General features: G+C 43.3%; 1 protein-coding gene and 1 long non-coding RNA gene across 4 annotated transcripts in view; one reads left to right on the top strand and one right to left on the bottom strand.

Annotated features, from left to right (window-relative positions):
* LOC123362159 overlaps positions 1 to 22,179 on the bottom strand; it is a 142,830-nt gene extending 120,651 nt beyond the window's left edge. The window contains exons 1-2 of the long non-coding RNA XR_006576358.1: positions 22,127 to 22,179; positions 20,464 to 20,561 (exon numbers count right to left, since the gene is read on the bottom strand). This is a non-coding gene — a long non-coding RNA (uncharacterized LOC123362159). The remainder of the gene's footprint in view (positions 1 to 20,463; positions 20,562 to 22,126) is intronic.
* Positions 1 to 25,861, top strand: part of DSCAM (DS cell adhesion molecule) — a 644,197-nt gene that overhangs the window by 335,501 nt on the left and 282,835 nt on the right. The gene's annotated exons all lie outside the window — the stretch shown is intronic.

Below are 25,861 nucleotides of genomic sequence, written 5' to 3'. Positions count from 1 at the left end.
TTTAAATTCCAGATGTTTCTCTGCCTGATGCACCTACACAATTGCAGCACTACCTGTGTGTGTGTGTGTTTTGACCAGTCAAGGACCAGGCTTCATTAAGAAACAAAAGGAGTGAAAAGTGCTGGCTGCTGCAAGATACTTGTTGCCTAGTGACAGAACCAGACCTATAAACTCAGGCTTAACTCCAACTCCATTTATCCTCAAGGCACCAGGAATTGTATTTTATTCCTGGGCAGTTGTTCACTCTTTATTTTTTAGAAATAGGATGTGGATTTTTAAGTGCCATAATTGTACCACTAGATTCCCATAGGAACAGATAGATATTGGGCAATTGGCAAGTGAAATTAAATCAATGTTAGACCTTTACTTTAGGGCCAATATAAATGTGCACCTCTTCTTTGAGCATAACTGACTTAGAAGTGAAGTGCAAGTGAAATATGAAAATACAGCTGTGGAAGGGTTTTGCAAACTACAGTTCTCTCAATGGGAGTTGTAAGGATCATATTCTCCTAGGATCAGGCCTTAACACTGAAAATGGGGAATAAGGGGGAGGGACAATTACATTCTCTCATTGCAGTAATTATGGTAAATTGTATCCTGTTGTTCTATTGCTTTACTACAAAATGCTCATTGTTCTTAGGATTAATTTCCTTTTTTCTCTATTCCTGTTGGGCAAGACAGTCTTCTTCCCACATCGAATGAATTGTGTAACATGCTCAAGCTATTGTCTAAATATTACTGCAGTAATAAAGTAAGTTAGGCTAAAGAAGTGATAGTTTTAAGTTCTCAGAATTTTTAATAGATCAAACTTCTCTGAGTTACTACATCACAATTGCTTGTATAACCTGAGCATGCCATGTTTCTCCCTTTTCCTGTGCTAGATATTTTTGAGCGGCTGGGCTAAAATGTATTTAAACCCAGGAATTTGGGAAAGATTCATTGCTCATGTTGTCACTCCAGAAACTTGTACCTTTGAAAGTGGCTTTAGGATTACTGACTGTTGTCACAGTTTGTCATAGGTCTCACCCCAACTTAGAGCTGTTGGGTTACAAAATGGGGACCTGCAAGGACTCCTCTAAACTAAAATCCTAGTTTAGATCTGGTAAAAGCTGCCACCACCCAATAATGCACGTGTATTGGGACACAGTCCTTCCTCAAAATCCTTGGGGATCCCAAGAGCCCCAAATCCATGGAGTTCTTACATCTAGGAGAAATAAACCATTCCCCCTGCTTCCTCCCCCCTCCCTTTTCCTAGGAGAGATACCGGGATCCAACTACAGAGGGATGCGTCCTCCTCCCTCCTCCCCTTTCCCTGAGAATTCACCCAAGGAAAGACCAACCAAGTCCTTAACAGAAAAGATTTATTAAAGAATAAAAAGAAAGTAACTGTCTCTGTAATACCAAGATGGAACAATACACAGGGTCTAAACTTATCAATCTCTGGAGAGAATCCCCCCTCCTTTCTTTCTCAGTAAAAGCAATAACAGTACAGAATTAAAGAAATTCTATAGCAAAACACAGAATTGCAAATATAGAAAGCAACTCAAAAGACTAATCCGCCTTTTTAACTAATACTCACTATACTAGATAGTAGGAAATACTCCAGGAGAACTTGGAGACATGTCTGGTCTTTCTTAGATCCAAAGAGAGCACACAGAGCAAACAAGGAACACAGACAAAGGCTTCCCTCCACAGAGATTTGAACATATCTTGTCCCTTGATTGGTCCTCTGGTCAGGTGTTTCTCAGGTTACTGAGCTTGTTAACCCTTTCCAGGTAAAAGAGGCCTTAACCCTGATCTGTTTATTTATGACACAGTTAGATTGGGAAATTGCTTAAATTTAGAAGCAACAATCATATTCATAGAGCAAAGGAAGCTGATAGCCCTCCTTATTTGCAGTGGCGGAGATACTGGATTCAGAAAATGTGTCCTCTGCAGTAAGAATACTAGTCAGATACACATAACATGACAGGAAATTAGGAATCAGAATGGGAAATGTTAAGATCCAAAGTAAAGGAATGGATTAAAAAAAGCATAACTCCATTTGCATTGGAACAAACGTTTTCTGTCCCTCCCACCATTCTGCATAACTGCTACCAGTATAGTAGGTGAACTACTATATTCATTTGTTTTACAGTAGTGCCTAGATGTCCCCAAACCAGATCAGGGCCCCATTATTGCGAAGCACTGCATAAACACCTTCTAAGAGAGTCCCAAACCTGAAGTGTTTACAACACGACAGATAAACCAAGGTGAAGTGAGTTACCCAAGGTCAGACAACAGGTCAGTGGCAAAGATGAGACTAAAACCCAAGTCTCATAATTCCCAGTCTAGTTTCCTTGCCAGTAGACCACACAGTGGGAAAGGAAAACATAAAAATCCAAAACTTCTGATGAGTATTTTCCTTTTAAAACAGGAAACAATATTTTCCTTTTTATTGTTTTACTTGATTCAATTTAAAATGGTTTTGATTTTTCTAAGAGCCAGGTTTTCTAAATGGACTTGCTTTTTAGTGCAGTGAAACTAGAGAGGGACCTGAGCAATAGAGGGGCAGATTCCCTTCTGTCTGAGCAAAACTCAGTACAGGATACAGGAGGGTGGGTGAGGAGGGACAGAGAGCGATTCAGAGGGCCAACTTTGGCCTCCACGTAACTTAAAGCATTGCTGCTTGACTGGCTTAGGGTCCATAATGGTCATTATGCTAGTGCAGCAACTGCCACACACCTTATTTCAGGAAGGGGTGGGACCAGGGACACCAGGCTTGGCTGCAGCACAAAGGCAGTAGAATTATCTGCTAGACACTTGTGGCTGGCTCACGCCTCTTTTGTGCCACCCGAGTGGTGCAAAGGGGCATAACCCATTCTGTTAATTTAGACCCAGTTCAAACCTTCCCCCCAGATTTCAGGGCATAAGGAACCACAGTTTTGATTTGGGTCCATCTATAAATGAAACATCTCAAAGAATACATATTAAAGAGAGCTAAGAGGGAGTGTTAAGATATTAACAGATGTTAAAGGACAATGGATCGTGTGTAGTCAAATTATATGGTACTGATGGGGGGGGTCAAATACGAACTAATAAAAATTAGAGCAAATTCCAAAAAGGATGCAGAACTTGGGTACCTATCCCATCCATGCTGTTTTCTATAATAGCAAATATCACCCTGGTGGTTGTTTAGCAACAGGACTGCATAGTTGTAATTCGCCTCACACAGTAACTGCTTCTGCTGGAATGACTGAAAGCCCTTGACTCAGACATTTGCTTCTTTAATCAACAGCAAAAACTACTGTAGGTTGTACACAGTGGGCCAAATCCAGAGAGGTGCCAAAGACCTGAAACTCACTGAAGTCAGTGTGTGTTGCAGGTATTCTGCACCTCTGAGGATTTGGGCCTTTAAGATATAAAGCTTGGGGGGCGGGTTGTTGTTGTTGTGTATTTCAATAATCGTAAGAGAGTAATAGGAAAAAAATTAGCCTTAGGCTGCTGCTGGGATGAGCCCATTCTACTATACTACCAACCACAGCACTCCACTTTAGAAAATTACTTTTACTGAACTCCATGAACCCTGCTGTAACCACTTAATTGTATTCACACCTCTCCCACATCAAGTATAAAGCAGTTCTATCTGTCTATAGCCCCTTTCAGGTAAAAAACTTTAGATTACCTTCTTCTTGGCATTGTCCACCTTTATGCACACAAATGCTTTCAGGATTAAACAGAAAAGTACTGCCTGGTTTGGACAGCCTTCTGGCGAACGATTACATGGATTTGCAGGAGAGTGTATTGTTGTGACCAAACAGAATGTCATGGTAAAGCAGACAATGCCCCCATTTGAGATACCAGAAAGAATCAAAATTAATTGGGCAAAGGGTTATTTACCACTGAATAAAATGTAGAGAAATGCCAGCAAGTGCAAATTAAATAATTATGTTAACCACTTAGAAGTATCTGATAAAATGGATCGACTTCCTCATCTTTTGCATCCGACGAAGTGGGTATTCACCCACGAAAGCTCATGCTCCAAAACATCTGTTAGTCTATAAGGTGCCACAGGATTCTTTGCTGCTTTTACAGATCCAGACTAACATGGCTCCCCCTCTGATACTTCCTCATCATAGGCTGTGGCTACACTTAGCACTTCAAAGCGCTGCCGCGGTAGCGCTGCCGCGGCAGCGCTTTGAAGCCCTAAGTGTAGTCAAAGCACCAGCGCTGGGAGAGAGCTCTCCCAGCGCTGTCCGTACTCCACCTCCCTGTGGGGAATAACGGACAGCGCTGGGAGCCGCGCTCCCAGCGCTGGGGCTTTGACCACACTGGCGCTTTGCAGCGCCGCAATTTGCAGCGCTGGAGAGGGTGTGTTTTCACACCCTGCTGCAGCGCTGCAAATTTGCAAGTGTAGCCAAGCCCAAAGTGTTCCTAAATAGTTTTGCCATCTGGAGGGGCCTCCGGAATGATTCGTTGCTACTGATTGCTATTGGGACTTCACTAATACCTCTCTCTCTCCTTAAAACATCAATTGTTAAGAGACCACCACTTGAACCCTGTGGATATGCTGTCTTTCAGTAATATAGATTGCTTTTCAGCCTGCTTGTCTTTCCCCTTTAATCTTAGGATTCATTGTAATAGAAGATTTTGTACAGTGCTCTACATTAAGAACAACCTGGCAGTTTTCAAGTTGTTTGTTGTGCGAAGCATACTGTCACTGTGATAGAACCAGAGATTTTGATTAGACTGGATACATGCTATATGCTTTTACAGCAAAGCTGGATGGTAAATGCTTTTCTGTCCTAGGAAAATTTTTCCAGATTTCGAAACATTTTCCTGGCCTAATTTGGGACAAATAGTTGTATTCTCAATTTTTTTTTTAATTGACAATCTGAAAAAAAAAATTGGTTCAGGTCAATGAAAAATTTATTTTAGATTTTAACCTTTCTATTTTCTTTAGAATGAAAATGATTTTTTTTGTTTTGAAAATGTCTAAATGGGTAATTTTGACAATTTTTAAATGTTTTCCCCGAACTTTTTCAAATGAGAAGTTCATGAAAACCAACCTTTTCCCTCACACATACTGTTTAGGTTTTGATGAATTGGCCCTGTCATGAAAAACGTTTCATTCTCTTACTCGCTTGTTCCTACTTTTAATTTCCAGGACATCTGCTGTGCTGTGAGCCGCTGTTGTAGAGAGCTGTTCACTTCAAGGCACTAACTTTTAATAAAACTATCTATTTGTAAAATTAAATTATTATTTAAATGGTTTTTCATAATCTTTGCTTTATTTTTTAGAACATCACACCACTTTTAGAAATTCCAGCCTGTTATGACATTACATCCCTCCTAGCATAATGGACTGCTCTTGTACTGAATCAGAGGGGTGAACTTACAACAGGCAGTTCTTGTTAATCATGCAGTCACTAAAGAATGCTACTTTTAAAAAAGAAAACATAACTTTGAAAATGGCTTTCTATAGTTTTGTAATGAAAGCCCAGCTAGCAGCAACCCATCAAAGAACAAGTTGTACTGTTTACAGCTTCATTGCTGCAATAAACAAAAGGCAGAAAAAATTAAGGGTAGATGTAACAAATGTCACACACTTCATGTGGTGCACAGGCATTTTGCAGGCTTGTCATGTATTCTTGCACCACCAGTAAAATGTCTCTTACTGACAGACCAACCCCCAACGGAAGGTGCATTGAACTATAAGCCAAGATCTCATCTCTTCTAGTGACTGTTCTTAATGTTCCTGTGGACTACACAACTCTTTCTAGCCAAGACCTCTTATCTTACTTATCTGGGGGGGATACAACTATTATTCACCCATTTTACAAATAAGGTAACAGATCAGTTGAAGCAGGTCACTGTAGGCAGGATTGGGACTAGAACCCAATCCCCTAGTCAGGCAGCTCACAGCCACATTACCTTTTGGGTGAAAGCTGTCAAATTATGTGTTGCGTAATCTACAGTAACAGCGAGTGTAGGTCTTTTTCTCCCTCTAGTGGCGAGACCATATAAGGCCTGATCCAAAGACTACTGAAGTCACTGGGATTAATTCCAGTGGGATCTGGATCAGACCAGTATACAGTTTAAGAATCCATCACTGTCTCCATGCTAGCGTGCATCATCGCGTAATTCAAGTGACAAAAGCTTGCGCTTATCCAGACGGTTTCATTCAACACAAGTATGCTCTGTCTAACCACTATGCTGATCCTGGGACTAGAACCCAGGATTCCTGACACCCAATATTCTAGTTCTGGTTCACACACTGAGTAACCACTGATAACGTGCATGTTGGGTCTCTAGGCAGCTTCTCACACAGAATAACAGCATATCTCCCCCCGCCCCCAACACACACACACACACCCACCCCTCCCTGTCCTCCTGGTACGTTGATAGCTGAAGCAGTAAGAATCTGTCAGTCACAGGTTCTAACTGGGGTGATGACCCATATTAGGGAAAATTTATATATGTTAGTGTGAAGATTCTGGGAAGGGATAATTGTTTTGATTATTCTGTATTAGAAGACATTATATTTAAAATTGAATTTATATGGTGTGCTACTGTTTGTTTTATTTTTATTTTTTGGTTAATGTTTGCTCTAAGTTGTGGTTTGCACTAGTGCAATTTAACTCCTTTCTTGAAATTGAAGTAAACTGCACTAAGGCAAATCACAGCTTATAGTGACTTTTCCTGTCTACACTAGAGGTGTGTAATGAAGCAGTTACACCCAGTCACTGCCCACCAATACTTAGCTAGGACAAATGCCCCGTGTAGACGAGGCCTAAGGTTTGTAACCAGCTCTGACAAACAGGGCAAAAGTAGTTGTTGTTTTTAATAAAACAAATACCATTTTTGAGAGCACTATTTTACTGCTGTTGTCCTCAGAGCTAGTCAGCATATGTACATGTTGTTTGTCTTCTCATTTGTTTGAAATATTCATGTAAGCCCAGAAAGATACTGCACTCAAATGGAATTCTTCCAGCAGCTCTTCCCTCACTTGAAAGCTCAAAGATTAAAACTAGTGAGGAAATTAAGAATCAGAATGGGAAACGTTAAGATCCAAGGTAAAGGAATGGATGCAAAAAACATAGCTCTATTTGCATTGGACCAGCATTTTGTGTCCTTCCCACCATCCTGCATTACTGCTACGAGTACAGTTGGTGAATTACTATATTAGCCATGGGCGGCGCATGAACCGCTGGCTGGGAGAGGTTAGCCCCCAGCCCCAGCCCTACCCCCACACCTTCCACCTGAGGCCTTGCCCTTTCCATGTGCCCTGGAACCCAGAGCCCCCCCCCCACTGTGGCCACCAGCCCCTGCCCCAGGCTGGCTAGTGCCCACAGACCTGCAGTGCCGGGATGGAGAGCGCACAGTGGTGCCGCTGCAGCCTCTCACCCACAGCCCTGAAGCACCAGGAGGGAGAGCATGCAGCAACACCACTGCAGCCTCCCTATCCCCTGGAGCCCAGCAGCATTGCTGAAGTGCGACCTTGGGGGCGGAGTGTGGGCAGGGCCATGCCTGGCTGTTTGGGGAGGCACAGCCTCACCCAGCCTCCCGTACCTGCCGCTCATGATATTAGCATTTATTTGTTTTATAGTAGTGCCTAGAAGTCCCATACCAGATTAAGACCTCATTATGCGAGGCACTATATACACACTTTCTAAGAGACAGTCCCTACCCCTGAAGTGTTTACAATCTGACAGACATGACAGATAAATGAAGGTGAAGTTATTTGCCCAGGATCACATAGCAGGTCAGTGGCAGAGATGAGAATAGAGCCCAGGTCTCCTGTTTCCCTCATCAGTTCCCTAGCCACTAAACCCACATTATGGGAAAGGAAAATATAAAAATCTGATACTTCTGTCAGTATTAAAACATCTTTGGAATTTCTAAATATTATAGATGACTATTTACTAACTCAAAAACTGTTGCAGCCAACATGGAAGAATACTATATTAGAGCTCATCTTGACAGATGAAGAGGAACAGATCACAGAACTAAAATCTAATGATAACTTAGGCACAAGTCATCATGACTTGATCACAAATCAGCTGGGAGGAAGATTTTAATCAGAAAAATGTCAATGATAATTGGTAATTGTTAAGAACACTTTACTAAAGGCCCCAAAAGACACAATCTCAAAGTTGAGGAAGAAGGCCATAATGGTTAAAAAAATGACTTGGTTAGAGAAGAAGTGAAGGCAACTATAAAAAAAAATTAAGAATAATAAATAGCAAACAAAACAGAGGGGAATTTGATAGTAATTAATATAAATCAGAAGTTAGGAACTGTAGAATATTGATAAGGGAAGCAAAGTGACACAAAGTGAAATCTATGGCCAGCAGAATTAAGGACAATAAAAAGGAGGAGATTCTTTTTAGTGAATATTAGGAACAAAAATAATCCTAACAATATTAGTCCATTATTAGATGAAAATGATAAAATTATCAGCAATAGTGCAGAAAACGCAGAAGTGTTCCATAAATAGTTCTGTTCTGTATTTGGGGATAAACAGATGATTTAGTCATATAATATGATAACACTCTTTCCATATCGCTAGTATCTTGGAAAGATGTTATACAACAGCTACTAAAGTTAGACATTTTTAAATCAGCAGGTCCAGATGACTTGCATCCAAGAGTTTTAAAGCAGCTGGCTGAGGTGCTGAACTGTTACTGTTGATTTTCAATAAGTATTGGAACACTGGGGAAGTACCAGAAAACTAGAAGAAAGTTAATTTGTTCCAATATTAAACAAGAGTAAACAGGATGACCTGAGCAATTATAGGCTTGTCAGTCTGACATCGATCTCAAGTAAGATAATGGAGCAGCTGATGTAGGACTTGGTTAATAAAGAATTAAAGGAAAATAATATAATTAATGCCAATGAACATGGGTTAATGGAAAATAATTTTTTTCAGGATCTTACTTGCTATCTTTTTAATGAGACTTTTATCAAGCAAATATAATAATAGTGTTGATGTAATACACATAGACTTGTATAAGCCATTTGACTTGGTACCACATGACATTTTGATTAAAAAACTAGAATGATATACAATACATTAAGGATATTACATTACCCACCTTGTCATTCTAATATTCTGGACCAACACAGCTACAACAACACTTCAAAAATCAAATTAACATAGCGTACATTAAATGGATAAAAACATGACTAACTGATGGGTCTCAAAATGTAATTGAAAACAAGGACTCATCACAGAAGAGGTGTGTTTCTAGTGGGATCCTGCAGGATCAGTTCTTGGCCTTATGCTATTTAACACAGTTATTAATATCCTGAAAGAAAACAAAATCATCACTGATGAAGTTTGCCGATAACACAAAAGATTAGGGGAGTGATCAATAATGAATAAATAATGAAGAGGACAGTTTGCTAATACAGAGCTCTGCCCCAGGCCCCACCCCCTTCACCCCTACCCCCAAGGTCCCACCTCCCAGCCCACCTCTTCTTGCCACTGCTCAACCCACGCCCTGCCTCTTCCCACCCAGTTCCATCCCCTCCCCCAAGCGCGCCACATCCTTGCTCCTCTCTAGCCTCCTGATCACCACAAAACAGCTGTTCGCAGGGGGCAGGAGGCACTGGGAGGGTGGAGGAGGTGCTGATCTGCAGGGCCCACTGACAGGCGGGAGGCGCTGGGGTGGAATGTGGGGGGAGCTCAGCCCCCACCATTTTTTCCCCGGGAGTGCTCCAGCCCTGGAGCACCCATGGAGTCAGCGCCTATGGCTAAACATAGAATGTAGGCCATACTTACAGGATGGGGGACTCTATCCTGGGAAGCAGTGACTCTGAAAAGATTTGAGGGTCAAGCCGAACATGAGCACCTAGTGTGACACTGTGGCCAAAAGGGATAATGCATACAGGGCTGGCTCCAGGAGTTTTGCCACCCCAAGCAGCCAAAAAAAAAAGCAAAAAAAAGCCGCGATCGCAATCTGCGGCAATTCAGCAGGAGGTCCTTCACTCCGAGCAGGAGTGAGGGACCCTCCACTGAATTGCCGCCGAATGCCTGAAAGTGCCGCCTCGCTCCGGATTGCTGCCCCAAGCACCTGCTTGATAAGCTGGTGCCTGGAGCCGGCCCTGAATACATAAACAGGGGAATCTCAAGTAGTAGTCATAGAGTTTATTTTACGGTACTTCTGTATTTGGCACTGGTGTGACCACTGCTGGAATATTGTGTCCAGTTCTGGTGTCCACAATTCAAAAAGGATGTTGATAAATTGGAGAGGGTTCAGAGAAGAGCCATGAGAATGATTAAAGGATTGAAAAAGTGCCTTAAAGTGATAAACTCCAGGAGCTCAATGTGTTTAATTTAAAAAAGAGAAGGTTAAGGGGTGATTGCAGGCTGTAAGTATCTACATGGAAACAAATATTTAATAACGGGGTCTTCAAACTAGCAGATAAAGGTATAACCCAGTCCAAGGGCGGGAAGTTGAAGCTAGACAAATTCAGACGGGAAAAAAGGTGTAAATTTGTAATAGTGAGAGTAATGAACCAGTGGAACAACTTACCAAGTGTCATGATAAATTCTTTATGACTGATAATTTTTAAATCCAGATTGGATGTTTTTCTAAAAGATATGCTCTAGGAATTATTTGGAAAAGTTCTGCGGTTTGTTTTATATAGGAGATCAGACTAGATGATCAAAATGGTCCCTTCTGGCCTTGGAATCTATGAAAACTGTGAGTAACCTAAACCATATCTGTTGCTCATTCTTTAGCAGCCTACGAGCTGCAGAATATGGTGTTAATTTATCCTTCACTACTTACAAATCTAATGCGTCTTGTGCTGCTTGATTTGCCCCACTGGTGACGTTGCTAATAAATGTTTTTCAAATAAACCACTGTTGTCACAGTTTCAATAACTTAGTGATGCACAAAAAATTATCACATTGTAAAATGGAGACCTTGAATTATAAAACAAATACTCCCCTCCCACAACCCAGCTAGTTTAACTACTCAGCAAAACAAAGTAAGAAAAAAAGGGGTTTTTTTTAAGGATGCTGAATGGGATGTGTAATTCTTAATGGAGCTGGTGAAATGTTTTCACGGAATAGCTTATTCCCTGATTTAGGGCCCTAACCCCAGACTGTAGAGTCATTCTGATTTTCTTTCTCTGGTCCAATGACTATTCATGGTCCTTATGAATGACTGTGAAGTGCCACTGTGAATGACAATGAATAGTCATTGAGCTAGGAAAAGTGCATCAGAATGACACTATAACTTGCTGGTCAGGGCACTCAGCTGTGATGGGAGAGCCTCAAGTTCAAGTCCATGCTCTAATGACTCTTTAATTATTTATAACAAGTGGAACAGCTTCAACAGGAGAGACTGAGAAAGACCCACATTAGAATATCTGATACTGCTCTAGCCACCTGACTATTTAGCAACATGAGACACCAAGGTTCAAATTTCTTCTAATCAGGCAGGAGGAGGAAATGCATCCCAGGTCATTTTGTGAAACTAGTCCTCCTTTGCTTTGGTCAGAATGCCCAAAATCAAACAAAAAAATATCAGGTTTTGACCTTGTTTTGTTTTAAAAGAGAACTGGATAAATGCATGGAGGTTAGGTCCATTAATGGCTATTAGCCACAATGGGTAAGGAATGGTGTCCCTAGACTCTGTTTGTCAGAGGGTGGAGATGGATGGCAGGAGAGAGATCACTTGATCATTACGTGTTAGGTTCACTCCCTCTGGGGCACCTGGCATTGGCCACTGTCAGTAGACAGGATACTGGGCTAGATGGACCTTCGGTCTGACCCAGTATGGCCATTCTTATGTTCTTATGACATTGTTTTGACCTGACTCAATTTTTTCTAGCTTTTCATTTGCCTAAAATATTCTTCTTTGAGTGATGGTCTCTATGTGTATTCCAGTGAGGGTGTGCATGCGTGCCATGCGCTGGAGCCAGAGGTTTTCAAGACCAGTGTACGTTAACCCGCACCTTATGATGCCTTGTGCTTCAGGTAAGGGGCAAAATGCCCCCAGTTCCCTCTTAGCACCACATAGTCGGAGTCGGAATCTTCTCTCCCTGCACTAGTAGCCTCTACGAGAACGATCATCTGTTGCATCTAGTTACATATCATTAGCTAGTTCAGTTGTTTGTCTTAGTTGTGTACATAGCTTGTAGGTAGTTAGTGTAGATAGTTGCCCCATTTGGGCCTCATCCCAACTTTGTCAGGGGACTAAGCCCTATGGTCAAGGGTTTAAGAACTGTGCCTCATGCCATCACTCATTCTCGGACAATGCCACTTTCCCTTTCCACCGTGGACCTGCAAGGCTCATCTCCTGTGCCTCTGAAAATTCCTCATGGAGGAAGCACTCTGGCCCTGCATGGCATCCACTCCTGGACCGGTGAAACCAGTGGTGCCCCACACTTCACTGGTGAAGAGTGCCTCATCTTCTACCTCCCGCCCAGATCCAGTGGCACTACCGAAGCATGATAAGGCCAAGAAGAAAGATGTAAGCGCTGCCATGGACATCACAGCAGGTCCTCGTCACGGACTACTGCAAAGCACAATGTTCCCTCCCCGAGCCATGCCTGATTGGACAAGACATTGTATGCAGAACCTGCCTCACCGCCTCCTACAACTCCACACATGGGAGGGAAGGTCAAGAGGAAGAAGGTGGCACTGGTACCGTCGGCTCCCATGCCAGCCGTGCAATGCGACAGCCCTCCGAGGCATGCTCCTCCAACTCAATAGGAGTCCCCACACTCTGCTCCGTGCATTCCCGCCCCCTTCAGCAGTCAGCGGGTTGTGCCTTGGACACCCAGCAGGTTGAACCGCTGCTCCCCATGATTTCCCCTTTTAACCTGAGCCTCTTGACTCTGCAGCCACCTACACCAGCAGAAACACCGCTACGCCTGGGCTGGGATCCATACCCAATGGTCATGGGACTGCCCACTCTGATGGCCCCGCTGCTGCTGGAGGCCTCTTCAGACTCTGAGGGATTTTCAACAGAAGAGCTGTCATTTCCCCGGTGTTCCAGTGCAGCTCAGACCCCCAAGCACATCCACCGCATCAAACAGGCTACCCCTGGTCCTGCCGTAGTGGTATCCTTGTTCTTGGGGCCCACAGTATCCTGCCCCACAGCTGCAGTGTCCCACATGAGATCTGTATCACCGCCTGTACCTACCTTCACAGGCCTCACATCCTTCCATCCCAGCCCCTCCTCCAGAACCGTCCAGCTTGGACCTGGAAGCAGGCCCAGAGTGTGAGCCAGTGCCACTGGTGCCACCCAGTCCTGATGGTGGCATCCTCGTCTCCAGATGAAGCACAGGTTGCCCCAACCCTCTCATCTCCTGATGATTACCGCCAGTACCAGGAACTGCTGCAGTGGTTGGCCCTTGATTTGGGTATCCTCTTGAAGGACTGACCCCATCAGCTGCTAGACATCCTTCAGCCTCAAAGACCAGCATGCGTGGCTCTGCCCATTAACAAGGCCATCCTCCATCCCATGAGAGGTCTGGCACACACCAGCGTCCTGCGCCCTGACACCTAAGATGGTGAAATGTTGCTACTTTGTGCCATCCAAGGGATCTGATTTCCTTTTTTCCCACCCTGCCCCGGCCTCACTGGTGGTGCATGCAGCAACAGAACAGGTATGACAGCACTCCTCCACCCCTCTGGATAAGGCAGCAAAGCGCCTGTACCTGGTTGGAAGCAAACTTTACTCCTCTGTGGCCCTGAAGTTCTGCATTTCAAACTACCAGGCTCTGCTGGCAATGTATGATTTCAATAATGATGCCAAGCTGGCAGAGTTCTTGGAGGATATCCTGCAGGAGAAACAGCACAGTTTCCAGACCCTGGTGGAGGAAGGCATCTTGACAGCCAAAGTCTGCCTACAGGCAGTGGTGGATGCGGTGGACACATCCTCTTCCTCCCTGGACGCCAGTGTTGTTATGCTCCAAGAGGCCTGGATGCAATCCTCAGACTTCTCCAGGGAGATCCAGTCCACCATCCAGGACCTTCTCTTCAACAAGAACAAACTGTTCTCTGCTAAGATTGATGAAGCCTTCCACTCCTTGAAGGGCTCTAGGGCGACCCTTCAGTCTCTGGCGATTTAGAACCCCACACGCCCACCACTAGCAATATAAGCCACCATTCCACCATACCCCCATATCAGCCTACCTACGCTCAGTACCAGAAGTCTGGCTGATGGTGCCCCAGCATCCACGGCCACCGGCTACCATCACCTCCTTTGTCATGGCATGACACCAACTGAAGGCCCAATTTTGATGTGCTTGTTGAGAGCTGTGAACCCCTCTCATCATTGCTTCCATCTCCACCCCATCACCTCCAGGGGGCGTCTTGCCCTATTCGCCTACCACTGAGGCTAGATGACCACGGATCATTGGGTCCTGGAGATCATACGACACAGCTATTCTATAGGGTTCCTCACCTTCTCCTCCCACTGCCCCTCCCACCCCAGTTGCCTCCGGGGAGACTCGCCCAATGCACCCTCCTCCAACACGAGGTGAACGCCCCCCTAACAAAGGGTGCAATCAAACACATGCCTGCCCCCTTCATCGGCAAGGGCTTCTACTCCCCATACTTTCTTATTCCGAAGAAAGGGGGCCTCTTCTGCCTTTTCCTCAATTTCTGCGTACTCAACACCTTCATCAGGAAAACCAAGTTCCATATGGTGATGCTTGCATCGATCATTCTCTGCCTTCCCCAGAGTTTGTGGTTTGCAGCCCTTGACATGAAAGATGCATACGTCCATATCAATATCTACCTGGCCCATCACAAGTTCCTCCATTTTCATATAAGCGACAACCAATACCAGTTCAGAGTCCTCCCCTTTTCTCTTTGTCAAGGTCTCCTGTTCCCTTAACTGTACAACTGGCTCCTGGTGGCACCAAAACTCACTGAAATGACTAAGCCTGATGATCCTGCCTTCGGACAACGTCTCCCTCACCTGGTGGACTGATCCCACCAAGGTGCTACACAGCACTATGTTCACCACTCCTGTCCCTATTGCCATCCTCACCATGGACAACTCCCTAGCTGGAGGAAGTGCGCACCTAGATGGCTGTGCCATGCAAGGGAAATGAGCTTTCTGTGAGATGCGCTTGCACATCTACATCTTGGAACTGTGCATGGTCCGACTAGCTTGCCGCACATTCCTGCCTCTTCTCCTCAATCAGCACATCCACATACTCTTGGACAATACCACTGCAATGGCATATATACATGGACAGGGAGGCACCAGGCCCCAGTTGCTCTGCATGGAAGCCATCCACCTCTGGAGCTGGTGTCTTCACCTCAACACCATGCTCCATGTGGCGTACCTTCTGAAGACACAGAACTCCCCGGTGAACACACTCAGCCAGACCTGGTACCTCAACCACGATTAGGAGCTCCACAACTCCACTCCAACTACTGGGCCTGGGGCTCCCCTCCTTGGGACTTCTTTGTCACTCACAAGAACCGCAAGTTCCCCCTCTACTGCTCCTGAGGGCCCAAGGGTTGAGATTCCAAGAGTGACGCCCTTCTCCTTCCCTGGTGCAGCAGTCTCGGATATGCCTTTCCCTCTTTTCCGCTCTTCCCCCATATTCTGCTCAAGATCCACCATGACCAGGCCATGGTCCTCCCAGTAGTCCCATGCTAGCTCTGACTGTTCTGGTTTCTCAATCTACTCAGACTGTCCGCCCACCCACCAATCACTCTTCTCGCTCACTCAGGAACATGGCAGAGTTTGACACCCCAACTCAGGCCCGCTTCAGCTGACATCCTGGTTTTTGGATGAGGCTCACACTTATACAATGCCTGTTCAACACCCATCCACTGTATACTTATGCACAGCAAACAGGACTCTACACATGTGCTATGTCGTAAAATGGAAGCACTTCACCTCCTGGGTGCAATGCCACCACCTTCCCTTATAGGACATATGTGTGCCCATCATTGTAGACTACCTCTTGGAACTTAAGGGCTCACACTTAGCTCTACCTGTGTCTACCTCATTGCCCTCAGCACCTTCTTCCCCCCAGTGGACGGACACTCAGTGTTTACCCACCCTACCACTATTCAGTTTCTGAATGGATTGAAGAACTGCTTCCCACCAGTCCTTACACATAGCCTCCTCCCCCCTCTCCCAGGACCTTAATCTTGTGCTCTCTGCCATCACTAGACCTCCACATGCTCCCTCTCACACCTATCCATAAAGGTCCTCTTCCTTTTTGCCATCACCTCCGCTCAGCGAGTCAGCAAATTGGCTGCCATGATGGCTAACTCCCCACCCACCCAGTCTTTCATAAGAACAAAGTCTCCCTGCACCTTCACCCTAAGTTCCTCCCCAAAGTTGTCTCTGAGTTCCACCTCAATCAGTTGCTCCATCTCCTGGTCTTCAATCCTAAGCCGCACTCCACTCCCACGGACAGGACACACCACTTGTTAGACATCCGACGCACACTCACGTTCTACTTGGACAAGACTCATGGCTCCCATGCCTCCCCACACCTCTTTATGGCCATTGCAGAACTGTCCTGTGAGGAGAGGCCCTCTCCTCACAGGACATATCCAAGTGGACCTCTCCATGCATTGCGGAATGCTATGTGCAGTCCAACGCCATGCTGTTCAGCAGAATTACAGCCCACTCCATGAGGGCACATTCAACCACCTCCGCCTCCCTGGTGGACATCCCTGGCACAATATCTGGCATGCAGTGATCTAGCGCTTCATCCATATCTTCACAGCACCCTACGCCATTGACCAGTGGGCAGCTGCAGATGTGATCAAGGGACATGCCATCCTGCAGCAGGTGATACCTCTCACATCCTTGCACCCACCTCCAAGCTGATCACTGCTTCATACTCACCTGTTTTTGGAATACATATAGGGACCATCACTTGAAGAGGAGGAGGTTACTTACCTGTATCTAGAGGTTCTTCAAGATGTGTGGTCCCTATTTGTATTCCAATACCTGCCCACCATCCCCTCTGCTGCAGCAGCCTATTTAGCAGTAAGAGGGAGATTGAGGACACGTCACCCCATATGGCCTCTTATAACTGCACCAGGAGCGTGAGGCAACATAAGATGCATGTGCGGGTCAATGGACATTGCTGCTGAAAACATCCAGCACGTAGTGCACCGGTGATGTAGCTAGGAGTGGAAATTTGGCTGGGTCCTAACTTTCGGGTGGATGGGCAATGACAGACTGTGCTAGTTCAGGTTCTCCCCCAAAGCAATGCCCTCTTCCTAGCCTTGGTGCCCCCAGACACAGGGCTTCACCTACTGAATTGGGCACACACATGGGAAGGCTCAGAAAATGGCAAGGCAGAGCTGCCAGACCATAGCTTTCTGAAGGGCAGGCACAAAGCTTCTCCTCAGATTTGGGTGGGCCTGGATGCTAAGTGGGTGGGCCATGGCCCACCTAGGCCCACCCATGGCTACTCTCCTATGTTGCACATACGCACCCATGTTTAGAATACAAATACAGACCACATGCCTTAAAGAACATCCAGTTACAGGTAAGTAACCTCCTGTTTTCTGTTTGACCTGAAACAAAACTTTAAAATTTTTTTAGAAATGCCAGCAAGCTGAAAAATCTGTTATGATTCCAGATGTAATTATCAGCACTGCAGGGTTGCTTAGTGCATTAAATCCACTAGCACTTGGAGGCAGGGGAGGAGTGTGCTTACTGTGTAACACCAATTCTCACATGGTACTGTGTTGCTATTCACATACAGCAGTGTGTCAGTCGATACTGTTGTGCCAACAGTATATGCATGTTATAATAGCAAAAACCTACTGCTGCCTGGGTACTGCAACCACACCACTTCAGGTTGTGATCATTTCAAAACTAACAAGCTAAGCAAGTTTGAGCCTTGTCAGTACTTGAATAGGAGATTTTTGAGGAAAATTGAGGCTACTTCAGGCAGTGATAATGTTGATTCTGTAGATGATGTTTGTCCCTCTGAATTAGTACTGAACCAATCCTCCAGAATGATCTTTGGTGGCACTGTTTTCTTGGAGAACTCAAATGTGAAATTGCAGAACTACTAACTGTGGTTTGTAACCTATCATTTAAATACGCTTCTGTACCAAATGCTGGAGGATAGCTAATGTGACGCCAATTTTTAAAAAGGGCGCCAGAGGTGGTACCAACAATTACAGGTCAGTAAGCCTGACTTCAGTACTGGGCAAACTGATTGAAACTATAGTAAAGAACAGAATTGTCAGACACATAGATGAACATAATTTGTTGGGGAAGAGTCAACATGGCTTTTGTAAAGGGAAATCATGCCTCACCAATCTACTAGAATTCTTTGAGGGGGTCAATAAGCATGTGGACAAGGGGAATCCAGTGGATATAGTGTACTTAGATTTTCAGAAAGCCTTTGACAAGGTCCTGCACCAAAGGCTTTTATGCAAAGTAAGCTGTCATGGGATAAGAGAGAAGGTCCTCTCAGGACTGGTAACTGGTGAAAAGATAGGAAACAAAGGGTAGGAATAAATGGTCAGTTTTCAGAATGGAGAACGGTAAATAATGGTGTCCCCCAGGGGTCTGTACTGGGACCAGTACTATTCAAATTATTTATAAGTGATCTGGAAAAAGGGGTAAACAGCGAGGAGGCAAAATTTGCAGGATGATACAAAACTATTCAAGATGGTTAAGTCCAAAGGAGACTGCAAAGAGCTACAAAGGGATCTCACAAAACTGGGAGACTGGGCAACAAAATGGCCAAAGAAATTCCATGTTGATAAATAAAAGGTAGTGCACATTGGAAAACATAATCCCAAGTATACATATAAAATGATGGAGTCTAAATTAGCTGTTGCCACTTAAGAAAGAGATCTTTGAGTCATTGTGGATAGTTCTCTGAAAACATCCACTCAATGTGTAGTGGCAGTCAAAAGAACCCCAAACAGAATGTTGGGAATCATTAAGAAAGGGATAGATAATAAGACAGAAAATATCATATTGCCTCTATATAAATCCATGGTACACCCACATCTTGTATACTGCATGCAAATGTAGTCACCCCATCTCAAAAAAATACAATGGAATTGGAAAGGATTCAGAAAAGAGCAACAAAAATTATTAGAGGTATGGAATGGCTTCCATGCAAGGCAAGATTAATTAGACTGGGACTTTTCAGCTTGGAAAAGAGACAACTAAGGGGTGATATGATAGAGGTCTATAAAATCATGTCTGATGTGGAGAAAGTAAATAAGGAAGTGTTATTTACTCCTTCACAAAACACAAGAACTAGGGGTCACCAAATGAAATTAATAGGCAGTAGGTTTAAAACAAACAAAAGGAAATATTTCTTCACACAAACACACAATCAACCTGTGGAACTCTTTGCCAGAGGATGTTGTGAAGGCCAAGACTATAACTGGGTTCAAAAAAGAATTAGATAAGTTCATGGAGGATACGTCCATCAGTGGCTATTAGCCAGGATGGGCAGGGATGGTGTCCCTAGCCTCTGTTTGCCAGAAGCTGGGAATGGGCAACAGGGAATGGTTCACTTGATGAATATCTGTTCTGTTCCTTCCCTCTGGGGCACCTGGCATTGGCCACTATGGGAAGACAGGATACTAGGCTAGATGGACCTTTGGTCTGAACCAGTATGGCCATTCTTATGAGTACTTCTTGTCAGAAGAACATCAAATAGAGATGTTACCTGATATTCTGATAAGTCTTTTAGGAGAGGGGGTGTATATATATTTTCCACTTAATTCCCCATCTGTTCCAGTTGGATAAGATTTCTTCATGTGCTGCAGATTTTCACTCCAAAGGTGGCAGCATTTCATGATGAATGGTTCTTGTGCATTGTATAAGTTTGAAAAGGAGTAAGGGATCCTGTAGGGTTGCTCAGTAGTATGTAACTGTATGTGATTATTACTTATCATTATTCAATTCTGGTAAATATTTTTGTCCAACCTTAATATAATAGGTTCTACCATTCATTTATATCCTTCCATAGCAAGTTATTATCTATTTCAAATTGTTATTCTTCATACATACTCTTTATACCTTATACAAATGGGATGTGAATTCGAGATATATTTAGGGTTGCCAAGCCTCCAGGATTGGCCTGGAGTCTCCCAGAATTGACATTGATCTCCCAGTGACGATTGATAGTGATCGAGGAGATTTTAATAGGATATTTTAAGAAAATGACATTATGGCATGTTGGGGAAAAAAAAACCTCCCGGAATAGCTTCAGTCAGAGCTGGCAACCCTAGATATATTGGAGGATGGGAAGGAACTTTTTATACTCTTCATTTCTCTGTGCCCTATTAATCTCCTATTGCCTTGCAGTTTAGCTACTGTTCTTTAGTGTTAATAGATGAGATCAAAGTAAATAGTGATGAGTGCCCCTTGACAGCTTTAATATTGCTATTATATTATGGTACATTAAGTTTTTAATTAAATAAAATATGGCAGATTGCAGGATTACATGATTACAATTTCAGGAAGCAGTAAACAGGTTACTCACTTGTTTGGAATTGCTGCAGGTAATTTAATAACCAAGATGCTTCCACCCACTGATGGTAATTTGGACTGTGCTTGGATAAATTAATTGATTGTGAATATCTGATGAAGAGAATTTGGGGGGAGGGGTATTTCACAGTTTGTTCAATTAAGTACAATTGATCTTATCCTTTTACATCACATTACATGATATATTATCAGACAGTGTTATAACAACATGTAATTTAGCTATATATGTCCAGTTGCAGATCAGAGGGTTATTGTGAAGTCAATGAGAGCTGCACTTATATTTCAAAACAGATTTTTTCTACTTGGTTGTGTAGAAGTGAAGCAGGTCTCTGCAAAAGCACAATTTTTAACCATAGTTAAGCAGACCAATGCAAAGCCCTCCCTATTCCTATGTCTCTCATTAGGGCTGCATGGGAGAGGCTGCCAGCAGAGCAGGTGCAGAGGCTTATCTTTGGACCAACCTGAGTACTGAGGAGCGATCTCTGTGCCAATCTGCTCTGATGAAGATTGACAGCAAGGGGAGAGTCACAGGATTCATATTTATGCTGGTTGTGATTCTCACACAACACAAATGTTGGAGGGGCTGCAGCTAATACACCAATCTACAAACTGAAGAAGCACCTGCAGGTGTCTATGCAGCAGCTCCATGCACTGATCCTACTTTAAGTTGTGGATTTCACACCTCTAACTTTGTGCAGTTTAATCTGCACCCTGAACATAATTGATGACATTTCCATGGGTGAAGTGATTTTCTCTATTTGAAGGGGTAGTTAGTGCCAATGTGAATTGAGCTGTACTGGGAGTTGACGTGATTTAATGTAAGACCTAGTATACTCACAGCTTTTGTACGAGTATACGTATTTTGGTGAGGGGTGTGATATTTTTACCAAAATGGTCACACCAGTACAACCTCTAGTGTTGATGCAGTTATACCAGTATGAAACTGCTTATTCCACTTCCATTACAGCTACCAATATAACAGACTCTACACTAGGCAGTTGCACCACTTTAACTGTATTGGTAGAGTTAAAGCAGTACAACTTGTATGTTTAGACAAGCCCATAGATTTGATATTCTTTATACAATGGTAATAAGAGGGTGATATGGCCAAACATATTTACATAAGTTGATATGGGAAGGAATCACTAGACATAAGCGATTACTTGTGGGAGATATATTGGTTGAAATGCACTCATAGTTTCTTGGTGACTATGACTGGGATTTTGAAAGGGCCTAAGAGAGAACCAACTCTTTGACTTTCAGTGGAAGTTGGGGGCATGATTCCCTGTTGAAAATTCCACCCAACATGTACATATAAATGGCAAAAACTATGGTATTTCATAAGTCCTAAATTCACTAATTTTTCTCCTATTCTGGGTATTTTATAATGCTGCTTAGTTTGGGTTTTGGCTAACACCCACTTTGTCAGTCCATACCTGCTTTAGAGGCATCTGTAATATGATTGTGGACAGCATGCTGACCTGGAGATTTGCCCTTTGTAAAGGAATGGCATCAGATCAGCTGAGCCAAAAGTTACTGCAGAGGCCACTCTCAAGTCTCTAAAGCCTAAGGCTTTAGTTTTGCCAAATTTCAGAGCTCCACATTGTGACTCTGATGGTATTAGATGGCCCTAAATGACCCGAGTGTAATTAAGTTACCTTGGCAATATCTTCTGTACCTTCTAGACATGTATGGCTTGTTATAGTTTAAACCCACACAAAGAGAAGTAGAACTGCAGTGTTACCACGGCAACAGCAGGGGCCTGTCAACACCTCTCTCACTAATAGTGATAAATGGTACTTATTACATCAGCACTAATTTCATCCGATCCCTTTCAGATGAAGATACTTAGTCCTTGTTGATCAAATTGTGTTGCTGTAATTACTGAGAACAGACCTTATTAGATGACAGCACTCCTTTCTCATTGCCTCATCTCATGTTGAGGCTCATCACTTTTCTAGTTTTACTACTTTTGATGGTGTTTTTGCCTATTATGCAGTGTGCTCCCCATTCAAAAGCAATGGCCTTTTATTTAATTCAGAGAGGTGCAGAGAGCAATTTAAACTATTTTTATATTAAATAACTTTCTGGGTGGTTTTAAAACACGCGTGAAAAAGCAAAAATTAATTCGCAATATGGTGTGAAGCAAAACAACCAGTACACATAAAACTGTGCAGTTCCTTTTAAAGAAAAACTAGAAGTTTTTAATCTGCACACTCGTAGGAAATACAGTATGTTTATGTTAAGCTCTCATTATTTTAACAAGTAGCACATATTGCAACAATATTTTTGTTACCTTACTAAATGTTTTACAAATACAAGTACCTCAGAATGCAGAGGCAAGGTAGCCCAATGAGCAGGGCACTGGACTGTGCCTCAGGAGAAACTGGCCTCTGTTCTCTACCACAGGTGAGCTGTGTAACCTTGGATCCTGCCCTGTACACCCATTCCACTCCCACCCTGTTACTTGTCTACTTAGATAGAAAGCTCTTTGGGGCAGGGACTGTCTGTCATTGTGTGTATGTAAAGCGCTTAGCATGATGGGGCCCTGATCTTGTTTGGACACCACTGTAATATGGTGTAATGGGAAATCTGCAAGTGGCTCTTACAAATATCTGTTTTCAGCTAAGATTTCTTATGGTGACAAAAACTACATTCTAGGCCCTACAAACACTTAGGCATGTGTTAATGTGCTTTCTCATATACTTAGGTGTTTGCAGGATCCTCACTTAAAACAATGACACCTGAAAAATGTAATCCACTTTGGTGGAAAAAATGCATAATAACCACCATCCCCCAAATATACCACACAGAATATAGTTTATTCTTCAAAAGCAACACTGCACCTGCTGTGTTGCTATAAGAAATATTGTATCATAATGACCTGTCCATCAAATTCTCTCACTGCTCTACAGCCAAAATGCTTCTGAAATAAATGTAGTCTAACTTTACTAATTCTGGGTCACTGAGAACGAAAATGATGCTTAAAATTGTTGATTGGCTCTAGTTTTCAAGATATGCTATTGGGTCAGTATATATGACCCTTGACTTGGGAATAGCGGAGGATAAGTAAGTTATAAAGGGAAGGGATCTCAATTTAAACCAGAAATGACTAAAATACATCTTTGACTGGATCTATGAATAAATCTATGACTGGGTTTGGACAGTACTTGCTTTTTAGGCAAAACAATGAATGATGCAATCTGAAGCTGGTATTGCGTCATACATGATATGAATTGCATCATGTTATTCCTAGAAGTCATGGATGATGCAATCATAACAAAGCTTACATCACTCTGTTGAACAAATTGCCCTATATCAGCTCTAGAAATCATACAGTGTCGTGCTCTCTTATTTGTCAGTGTTTGATTTTTGCAAAGGGACACATTTCTGTTTAGCCAAAGTGAGCAGAGATGCCTCGTACTTGTGTGAACAGTGCAGATAACTTCTGCTATGTTTATGGTGAAGTGACTTTTGCATCCCAAAAGCGCAGTATAACCACTATGGTTAAGAAAGCCTATCACCTTTATTTTGGCTGCAAAATTGGAGATCAGGACAAGAGGTGGGCCCCACACATATGCTGCAACACTTGTGCAACAAATCTTCGCCAGTGGTTGAACAGGAAAAGGAACTCTATGCCTTTTGCAGTGCCAATGATTTGGAGAGAGCCAACAGATCATACCAGCAATTGTTACTACTGCATGGTGCCTCCAGTTGGGAAAGGTGTGTCAAAGAAGAAAAAGTGGACTGTGCATTATCCAAACATTCCATCAGCTATACGCCCAGTACCCCACGGAGAAGGACTGCCGGTTCCTGATGCACCAGAATCATTCTCACTTGAGTCAGACGAGGAAGAGGATGAAACTTCTGGTCCTGAACCATCAATGTTACAGGACCCACATTTTCTCCCATCCTCCTCCTCTGAACCACACCTCATAACACAAGGTGAACTGAATGACCTTGTCTGGGATTTGGAACTACCCAAGAGTAAGGCAGAGCTGTTGGGCTCCAGACTACAGCAGTGGAATCTCCTGGCAGGTGATGTTAGGGTTTCCATGTTCCGTGACCGTCAAAAGGATCTTGTCCCATTCTTCTTCATGGAAGGTGATCTTGTAGCCTGCAACAACATCGATGGTGTGATGGCAGCCCTCAACATCGTTCACGATCCAGATGAGTGGACACTGTTCATTGATTCATCAAAGACGAGTCTTAAAGCTGTTTTACTGCATAATGGCAATGTTTTGCCATCAATTCCAGTTGGTCATGCAGTCCATATGAAGGAAACCTATGACAACATGAAACAACTTTTGAGGTGCATAAACTATGACCAACATCAGTGGCAGCTTTGTGGCGATTTGAAGGTTGTTGCTCTCTTGCTTGGTCTGCAGACTGGATACACAAAGTACTGCTGTTTTCTCTGCGAATGGGATAGTCGTGCAAGAGATTCCCACTACATCAAGAAAGATTGGCCACTCCAACAGTCATTGGAGCCTGGGAGGAAAAGTGTTCAGTATCCACCACTTGTTGAATCAAGGAAGATTTTGTTACCACCCTTACACATCAAGCTGGGTCTGATGAAGAACTTTGTCAAGGCCATTGACCAAACACAAGCAGCTTTCAAGTACCTCCATGGAAAATTTCCAAGGTTAAGTGAAGCTAAGATAAAGGAAGGTGTCTTTGTTGGTCCTCAGATTCGTGAACTTCTTCGAGATGATGCATTTGACCATGCACTGCGTGGCAAGGAAAAGACGGCATGGAAAGCCTTCCAGTTAGTGGCAATAAATTTTCTCGGAAACAACAAGGCAGAGAACTACAGATTGTTGGTGGAAAACCTCCTCAAGGCATACAAAAGCCTTGATTGCAACATGTCACTAAAGATACATTTTTTGCACTCTCATCTAGATTTTTTTCCACCGAACTGCGGAGCAGTGAGCGACGAGCACGGCGAGTGATTTCACCAGGACATTGCAACAATGGAGAAACGCTATCAGGGCAAATGGAGCCCATCAATGCTTGCAGACTATTGCTGGACAGTGACAAGAGATGCTCCATTTAATGAATACAAGAGACAAGCCAAGAAGCGCCGAGTAGACACTGAATAGGACTAAACTATGTACATAATAATTTTTTGGCTTTTGTTTCATAATAAATTGTATTTATATAACCCTTTTGCTGATTTTTAAAGTGTTACATAAACAGGACAGATGAAATATTATCATGTAAAGCAACCATAAACACATGAAAAGACCTAGGTTTACAATTTATGATTAAAACTCTACTATCTACACAATATACATAGACATAAAATGTAAAAACTTAAATGTCTTAGAAACAGTAGCCAATCAGTTGTTTTACTTGTCATATTTGAATTCAGCACATCAAAATACATAATA

This window comes from Mauremys mutica, chromosome 1, assembly GCF_020497125.1.
Source record: "Mauremys mutica isolate MM-2020 ecotype Southern chromosome 1, ASM2049712v1, whole genome shotgun sequence".
Lineage (NCBI taxonomy): Eukaryota > Metazoa > Chordata > Testudines > Geoemydidae > Mauremys > Mauremys mutica.
This window is presented reverse-complemented; position numbering and strand designations above follow the sequence as displayed.